The sequence below is a fragment of the Castor canadensis genome, chromosome 2 (genome assembly GCF_047511655.1).
Source record: "Castor canadensis chromosome 2, mCasCan1.hap1v2, whole genome shotgun sequence".
Classification (NCBI taxonomy): domain Eukaryota; kingdom Metazoa; phylum Chordata; class Mammalia; order Rodentia; family Castoridae; genus Castor; species Castor canadensis.
Window position 1 is genome coordinate 181,898,535 of NC_133387.1, and position 9,654 is coordinate 181,908,188.

The 9,654-nt window shown below is 45.1% G+C and overlaps 1 long non-coding RNA gene across 1 annotated transcript; it reads right to left on the reverse strand.

Annotated features, from left to right (window-relative positions):
• Positions 1–884: 884 nt before the first annotated feature.
• On the reverse strand, positions 885–8,707 carry LOC141417934 (uncharacterized). Its single transcript, XR_012442536.1, has 3 exons — positions 8,604–8,707; positions 4,066–4,122; positions 885–1,476 (listed from the first exon to the last, which is right to left on the reverse strand). It is a non-coding gene; the product is annotated as an uncharacterized lncRNA (long non-coding RNA).
• Between the last annotated feature and the right edge of the window lie 947 nt (positions 8,708–9,654).

The window sequence follows — 9,654 nt, forward strand, 5'->3', positions numbered from 1 at the left end:
ATAATTACTTAGACAAGATAATATATGTGGAAATCCCCTTTAACCTTTAATATACTATATAAACATGAAGTGAGTGATATCTTGTGTTCTTCTTCATCTCTTCTTTTGGGGACACATGAGTCCCCATGGTTCTCTTAGGCCTGCCAATCTCAATAGCAGGCCACAGAGCGGGGTTGAGTTCAGTAACAGAGCATTTGCCTGGCATGCTGAAGGCCCTGGGTTCAATCCCCAGCATATACCCAGGCCTGGAGAGTCATCCCTTCACTTGGGACAGTGATTGGTCCAAGAATTGAGCACATGATCCAAATAGAGCCAATTAGAGTTCTTCTTTGAAATGTACATATTTGTTCTAAGGAAGAGGGGAAGCTATGAATCAGAGTAATTGATTCAAAGTAGTTCCCTGTCATGACGGAGGGGGAGAAAAGGCTTTCTGCAGATGAAATAGAGACAAACAGAAATGAGACCCAGATAAGAGATGCATTTCTGGTGGTCCCATGTCCTGCTCTAACTTCTGATTGTTGGGTATCGAAAGTTCTTCCTTTATTCTTCAACACTGTTATTTTCCCCACCCACTATGTAAACCCACATTTTGCTTAGCTACTTTGAGTTGGTTTTCAGTCATATGCAACTGAAAACTTATCTCTGGTCGCTCATTTATTCATGTAGGTTTTGGTTTTTAAATTTTTATTTGATAGGGTCTCCCTATGTTGCTCAGGCTGGTCTAGAACTTGAAACCCTCCCCGCTTAGCCTCCTGAGTGCTAGAATTACAGGTGTGCGCCTGGCTCATGTGTTTATTTATTTAGTCAGTAGTATATTTAACCAAGATTTATTAGACATAAACACGATTGTTATATAATAAAGAATTTAGCTAATCTTTGACTCTGATTCCTGGAAGGGTACTTCTAAACCCTTAGAATTTCCCCAGTGATAGAAGGGCCTTTGTCATTCACGGGTGCCCTTGAACCACATTTGAGTTCACACTGAGAAGGCGCTGCTTATGCTGGAGACTCCATGTGTTTAGAGAATGGGGTCTTTGAGCTGGGTGCTGTTAGCATGACCTCCTTCAGGGAGAGGAGCTGGAGACTGAGGTCAGTCACAGGGCCAATGACTGGATCAATCATGTCTGCCTAACAAGAACCCAGTAAGAACTCTGTAGATCAAGTCAGGGGGTTAGCATACCTGAGGAGGAAGTGGGAGTCCCTACATTTGTGGCCAGCTGATCAGAAATGCAGGTGGCTTAGGGAATCCCCAGACTTGCAGCTGGCATCTGAAGTGAGGGCAGAATAGTCTTGTTGGAGTCGGTGCTCTTGACCTGTGTAGAATGTCTTAAGTAGTTAGTGTTGGAATTTCATTGCAGTATTGTAACCGTGGTATACACGATCCTGTCATTCCACTGTAGACATCTGTGGTTTTTCATCAGGTGCGAAAGGATATAGAAGGATATCCACAGCCGGTTTGTTTTTAATAGTTCCAAACTGGAAACAACCCAAATGCACATGAGTAGGCGAACAGATACATCGTAATATAGTCAATTGATAGAATAACTGTTAATAAAAAGGAATGAATTAATGAAACAAGCAATGACATGTATGAATCTCAAAATAATTGTGTTGAATAAAAGAAGCCACACAAAAAACGCTGTACTTTCATTTCTATAAAACTTTAGGGAACACATTGTAATCTACAGAGCAAATCAGTGATTGCCTGGGAGGGTGTGTATGGGTGGGATTATAGTAGGGAAGAGGGAAGCTATTTTGATTGTGATAATGGGGTCATGGGTGCAAATATGTCAGAGCTTATCAAATCATATACTGTATGTATTATATGTCAATTATACCTCAATAAAACTGTTATAAATAACACCATGGTAGGTCCTAGGAAAGGGCTGGAAGTTTCCTTCTAATATCTTGCCAGTAGCTCAGACAGTGTAACCAAGAGGAAACACCTCTTCTCACCTACCTCTCATTTGCTCTTGCTCCTGAAATATCCTCTGTTGGTTAGTGGCCTTACCACTCACCCAGTACCCAGAAAACTGAGTCACCTGGCTTTTCCTCTTCTCCCACCATTTCATCTTCATTTTCATTCCTTTTTTCTTTAGCCTCCAGCTCTACCAGTGGGAGCTTTCTAGAACCTGTGTGTGATCTCTGAGGCACCTTAATACATGCAGTTTCTTCCTGATAAAAACTAAAATGTTCTCCCCTCTCTCTGTCTAGATACTCCTTATATTAAGCATTGCTTCTTCATGGAAACATTACCCAGCTCCAGGCTAGCTATGCCTCCTGTTATTCTTGGCAGTAGACTGCTCTCATAAATGCTGAATTAATCGTGAACTTAATGGTCTGTCTCCCCACCAGACCATACCCTTCATTAAAAAAGGAACTATGTCTATTTTGCTAACTAGCATTCCCAGTGCCTTGCTCAGCAGCTGGTACAGAAGGGAAACATCAGAAATATTGGTCAAGGAACTTTCAAGTCTATTAGGACAATATTAGGCAAATTACAAGGTTCCATAAAACATGGCCCAAATAAAAGATGATGGTGCATTGCAGCAGGGGGGAAAAATTCATAACGGGGTGAGGAAGGTATCCAAGAAGGACGGGGCATCCAGACTAGGGCTAGGCCTTTCATGTGGTAGCAATGAACGTAACATGAAGCAGGAGAGCAAGAAAGTCTACGGTGAATGTGGAGACAGAGCAGCTCAGTTTCTTTACCCGGGATTATTCCTGAGCAGAATGGAAAGACTCAGTAGTCAGAGGACAGCTGGAAATGCCTTGAGGCCAGAACTTGGAGGGTGTGAAATATCCAATTAGTTGGCGGCCAAGGGAAGCCATTGAAGGCTTTTGAACAGGTGAATAACTTGATCAGTTATGCTACTGCTGCCGCTGCTTCCTCTTCCCCTCCCCTTTTTGGTGAGGAGACTCATGACATCAGTGGAGTCAATATAAAAATTAGAAAGACAGAGACCTGAAGTGGACATCCATTACTTTGACTATTGTCCCAGGCTTGAGGGTTAGCTTTGAAAATAAATGAGGGGATGGGGAGCAGGCACAGTGGCTGTTAAAATCCCAGCTACTTGGGAGGCAGAGATGGGAAGGTTTGAAGTTCGAGGCCAGCCTGGGCAAAAAGTTAGAGAGCTCCCATTTTGACAAATAAGCTACGGTGGCTTGTGTACCTGTAATCCTAGCTACATGGTAGGCATAGGTAGGAGGATCGAGGTCTGAGGCTATTTCTGGGCTAAAATGCGAGACCCTACCTGAAAAATAACAAAAGCAAAAAGCAGGGGAGTGACTCAAATGGCAGAGCACCTGCCTAGCAAGGGCAATGCCCTGAGTTCAAACTCCAGTACCAACCCCTACCCCACCCCCCCAAAAAATAAAAAAAGAAATGAGGGAAGTCAGAGTAAGGGCTGAGGTAGATGAAGGGACTTCATAGGCCCTGCATCTGATAATTTAGGAGGATGAAGGACAGGGAGCAAGGGAGGATGTCAGAGCTTTCAACCCCTTTCCCTGGAGGATCATGGTATCTTTATTAACTATCACCGAAGACCGGGTTTGGTGGGGAGTCGGGACTGAGTCAGCGAGGGGAGAGAGAACACGTTTGGAGTGGAGTTGACCTTTATAGCCAGATGAATACAATTCCTGGGATTCTTTGATCAAGAAATTCCACGGCTTCTTCCCCGCTGTGCTCAGTCCTCTGGGAGCCTCTGCCAGTGGAGAGGCTGGGAGAACAGTCTTCACTGATTTTTCTTCCTCTAATAAATAACAATGCTAAATTGCAAGTGTGTAGGGGGAGTGAGTATCAGAATGTCGCTCCTCAATCCTCCTATTGTGTTCACGAGCTGGGTAATTAGTGTCTGATAGTTTGAAACAGATGGGTCTCCCTGGAAGCAGGGATTACGGCTTGAAATCAATCCTGAACAAATATTATATTAATTTCTCAACTCCCTCTCTCTGTGGACAAAACTTGTTTTTTTCCTCTGAACACTGTAATGACGAGAACATTAATGTTAGATCATTTAGAGATGAAATGGAAGTGGTAGAGAAGAAGGAAGGGAAGGGACTTACCGTGATCTGAGAGGAGAAAGAAGGTGGATGGTAAAAGTTTGATGTGACTGGATGTGCCTGGAAGAGAAATTTTGAGAGCACATGGCTGAGGGGGCTGGGGGTGGGGGTGCCGATCAGGGTCCTAGCTCCCAAAATGATTAGCTTTGACAACAGGTAGCAGTGTCAGGCAGGCTGGGTGGCCTCTGATGTTTGCTTCCTCTCAGAGAGGAGACCAGCTCCACAGAAATCTGGTCTGTAGGGGGCCTGGCGAGACTTCTGACTTTCCAATCAAACCAGCAAGCTACAATTCAAAAACAAACCAGGCTGCCTGGAGTGAGCCTACTGCTTCTCCTCCACCCCCCCCCCCACCCCACCCTCACCACCTGGGAAGTACAGTCCTTTCTCCTAGACTTTAGAAGGGAAAAAAGATTACCTAAACCCCCAACTCCACTAAGGGTACAAGACCAAGCCTGAAGCCACTACTCTTGTTCCCTGCCTAGGGTGATTGTGAGCTTGGAAAATGTATAAATGTTAGTACTAATATAATTCCTAACCATGTCTCTTTTGCTTTGTAGGTGTTTGTTTGTTTTTTCTTTTTTAATTCTTTCAGGTCTACCTTCCTAATCATGATTGGCTCAAGTTGATATTAAAGCACAAAAGTGAGCAGAAACTGTGGTGTTTGTGAAAGTAACATAGAAGTTAGAGTTGGTCCCCCCCTTGCTAATGGGCCTCAATATCTGTGCACCTCAGTTTCCCTATCCATAGGTTGGGGCTATGTCACCACTCCCTGGAAGTGTACTTGGGAAGATCAAATACAATGATGGATGCCAATGTCCCTAACAATCTGTGAAAGCCCATGGCCAAGTGGGATCATGAAAACTGTTGCTGACCTCTGACCTGGATTCCCTGCACTGGGAAGGTCAGGGAGAAAATCCACCTGCACACGGACATAGTTGGAGCCCGGATGCAGGTAAAACTGCAGTAGAGCCCCTCAGAGGGGTCTGAATATTCCAGAGTGTATTCCAGTGACAACATGGATGATATAATTTTAGATATAGGGGAGGGGCTGCTAGAGAGGCCACTGAAGGAAGCAGAAGGTGCAACAAGACAGTGTGTGAAGAACCATGAAGAGTGCATTTCCCCAACTTGTGAGCTGACAAATAAGCCTGCCATAGTTACTTCTGCAGAAGACACTAGACTCCTGGGTCAGAGATAAAAGGCCTTTAGTAGCTGCAGTCCAGTCAACATTGGTAGGCTTTCTGAGCCTCAGTTTCCACAGTGTGATTGGAAGAAGCTCAGGTGGCTCTTGTGTACCCCTGGGACGTGTTGCTGGAGAGGACCTGAGTTTGGGAAGCCTGAACCTTTTAGGAGAAAGCTGACCTTTTTCCCCAGAGACATAGCTTTTTTAGCTTAGACACTAAACTAATTTTCCTTTGCTTAGAATAGACACTATCCGTATCTCCCAAGGCTGTTTGCTATACAAGCATCCTTGAAAAGATAGTCCCAAACAGTCAATAAATAGCACAATGTGCAGAAACCCAAGCGGTCTATGGAAAACTGCCTCCCAAGAGAAGGCTCTCTCGAAGTAGGGGACAGAAAACTTTGTGAACTGAGAGCCTATTTGTGACCTTGGCGGGGAGCCATAGGAGATGTGGGGGCCCAGCAGCTCCCAGCAGGCCCCCACTCACTCCACAATATTCCTTCTTTACTCTGGAGCCAGGCAGGATCTCTGCAAGGCACACTGTCTACCCCTCAGCTGAAAGTGCTCCACTGTTCTTTCTGTTAGAGAAAGGTCTTCACTACTTATCATGACCCAGAAGCGCACAGTACTGGACTTTTGGTCAGTTTCACCCAGAAGCTGGTTAGAAGTGCAAATTCTCAGGCCTCACACCAGAGCTAGTGAATCAGAAACTCTGGGGGTGGGGCCAGCTTACATATTTGACATGCTGCCTTGGTGATTCTGATGCTCTCTCCAATTCGACACCCTGGGACTAGAAGGTCTTTCAAGATCTTGCTCTTGCTGGTGACTCCAGTCTCATCTCTGGACAGTTCTCAACAATTCCTCAGACCTTCAAAAAGCTTAGGGTTCACTTTTCCCTGTGGTCTTCACTACCTGTGTTCTTCCATTTGCCTAGAACATGGTTCTGTCCTCTGCAACTTTTCGTGGATGAGTCCTTCTTTTCCTTCTCTGGTTAGCAGTCACCTCCTTCAGGGAGTTTTTCTGACAGCTGTTCTCCCCACTGCCCCCCAACTAGTCCTCTCACTTAGTACTAAATCTCTCCCTGCCCCCCCATCATAGCACTTATCCCACTGTATTCTCCCTTATGACTAAATCACCTCCCCACAAGCCCCAACTCCTGATGCCATGGCCTTGGGGGTTTGGATTTTAATACATGTATTTGGGATTAGAGACAAACAGATGATAGCATTCCACTACAACATCCCCATTCATGTCCCACTCACTTGCAAAAACAGTCACTCCATATTCCACCCTATTAGCTCTCAAAGTCTTAACTCATTCCAGCTTCAACTCAAAAGTCTGAAATCCAGAGTCACATCTAAATATCATCTAAATGAGATGTGGATGAGACTCAAGGTATGATTCATCCTCAGGCAAATTGCTCTCCAGCTGTGAACTTGTGAAAGCAAATATTACGTCTTCCAAAATTCAATAGTGGGACTGCCTAGGATGGCCAATCTCATTTTAAAAGGGATAACAGGGGTTATAGGTCCCCAGTAAGTCTGAACTTGAGAATAACTTTCTTTGATTTGATGTCCAGCCTTCTAGGGACTCCGAATGGCCCTACCTCAGGCTGGTATCACCTGAGGGCTCTTCCAGTTTGGGGTTGCGGGAGCAGCTTTCCCCCCCCACAACTCTGCAAGGCATTGCTTGTTGTGTTGGAGACTCTTTTCAGGAGTTGGTTTGCTGCAACTCTGGGCAGCTTCATCCTTTGAAATCTTGGTGAAGGTAGCCTCATGGCTCAAGCTGTCTGTGCACTGGCAGATATGGCACTGCATAGGTGCCACTAAGGTTTACTGTGTGTGCCCTCCTGAGGGACAGCTACCAGAGCCACAGCACTCCTGGTCTTGCTGGAGTCAAATCTGGGGTGGCCAAGTAGAAGTGCACCAGAATGTGGGGGGCTGAGTCTTGAGGGGGTCCTGAGCAGAAGACACCAGGCCCCTCAGATGTCTGCAGCCCCTTTATGAAGTCATGCTGTTCCCAGGTAGCTCCTATGACCTCCAAATGCCTTCTGGAACATTCCTCCATTGTCTTGATGAATAGCACCTGGAGAATTCATGCTAATCTCCTTGCCAAAGGTCCACTTGGCCACACCCTTCCTGTTTTCTCTTTGACATGCTTTCTCATTTTTTTACACGAATAGGCTGAGGATTTTCCAAATCTTCAAGCTTTACTTTTGCTTAAAAATTCCATCTCTAAATCGTTTCTCTCTTTTCATAGTCTACTGCAAGCATTCAAGAGAAGTCAAGCCATGCCTTCCATACTTTGCTTAGAAATTTCTTCAGTCAAATATGCTATTTCATAGCTCACAAGTTCTACCTTCCACAAAACCCTAGGACATGAACAAATCAGCCAAGTTCTTTGCCACTTTAGAACAAGAATTGCCTTTCCTCCAGCTTCCAAATAATATGTTCCTTATTTCTATCTAGGATCTTGTAAGAATGGCCTTTACTGTTCATATTTCTTCCAACATTCTACTCATGAGCACTTAGTCTGTAAGAAGACTGAAATTTTCTCTACAGCTCTCCTCTTCTCTGAGCCCTTACCATGATTGCCTTTTACAATGTGTTCTTGGCAATGTAGGCTTTTTGCTAGCATGTATCTCTGAACTCTTTGAGCCTCCACCCATTACCCAGTTCCAAAGCCACTACTACGTTTTCAGTTATTCGTTAGAGCAGTGGCCCTAGTCCATTTGGGCTGCTATCCCAAAATACCACCAACTGGGTAGCTTATAAATAACAGAAATTTATTTCTCACAGTTCTGGAGGCTGAAAGTCCAAGATCAAGGTACCAACAAGTTCAGTGTCTGTGAGGGTCTGCTTTTTTGTTCATAGACAGTGCCTTCCATCTGTGTCCTCACACAGTGAAAGGAAGGCAACTCTGTGGGGGTCTCTTTTATAAGGACACGAACCCCATTCTAATGGGCTCACCTAATCACCTCCCAAAAGTCCCACCTCCTAATACTGTCACTTGGGGGGACATAAAGAAAGCACCACTGCCTGAAACTCCTCGCCTCAAGTCTATCCTCACCTGAGAGCCAGGACCATGTCTGTCTTGTCACTTCTTTATCTTTATCATAGAGGAGGCACTCAGATGGTACTTGGAAAGTTATTTCACTTAATTCCAGGCCAGTTGTACTTTGGCTACAAAGGATGTCTCATCTCGATGGGGTTGGGGGTGTCCCAGGAATATTGATCTTAGAGGTATGACCTCCTCGGAGTGTCTTTATGAAATTTGAAGGGCACTGACCCACCCTTTCTGCTGTAACCCAAGGGATTATTTTGGGGAAAAGAGCAAGGTCTCTAAATTCCCATCTTACCTGCTTTGGTGACATACTTCTTACACTGGGCCCAGGACTGAGGGCCATGATCCTGCTGGGAGGAAGCATTGCCTTGATTCTAGGAGCTGATTAGGAGGAGATACAGGAACTGTTATTATGGCTGTGGAACTTCACACACTTGATTTTATTTAAGCATTACTCAACAACCTGGCATGACAGTTAATACTTGCCCTTTCTTAGAAATGAGTAGAACAGAAGCCCAGAAACACTAAGACAGCCTTTAAGGGCACAGTACTCCTACATAGCAAATCCAAGTTTGCAGACAATACATTCAACACGTGCTATGATGACCCTCTCGTCTTCTCTCTGGGGATGAATTCATGGAGGGGTTGCCAGAAGCCAAAGGTTTTGCTGTTCCAGGACCCCAGCATTTGTTGGATGAGCTGGAAGTGCCATGAAGCTGGAGGCTCTAGGATAGACACCAATGTGTAAAGAATAGAGCCTAGAATTCCCACAACTGCTCAGTGGCCCAAGTTGGGTCACATCCTAACTCTCCTTTGTGTCCTCACCTGTGGAATACAAGGGATGTTGGCTTATGGGTCTCCAACATCTCTCAGACCCTAGGCCCCAGTGGGCTGCTTCCAAACCCTGCAAATCCTGATGCAGACCAGACCTGAGTTAGGCTCACCCTGTCTAGCAGGAAGGAAAGGGTGGGTCTTTAACTTGACCTTGACCATTAATTGTCATTCCTGCAGCCTCCCACTTTGGGTCTAGATTAAAGGGTGGAAGTGAAGGCAAGAGTGGTAAAGGGCTTTAAAAGATGGTGCTCTTGACCCCAGCCTTCATGTGTTTATTAGAGATCTAGCCAGTGGTTCTCTCTTGGCTACACAGTGGAATTGCTGAAACATGGTGGAACCAATTTGAAAGATGTTGAACCTTGAGTCTCACTCCTAAGATTAATCGGTCTGGATGTGGTCTGGAATATTTTAAGTGCTTCCTTGGTGACTCTAATATGTCGGTCGAGAGGCAGAGTTGAAGAGTAGCATTACTGCTTCAACCACCATAGCTCTGTTTGGAGAAAACCAGGCCT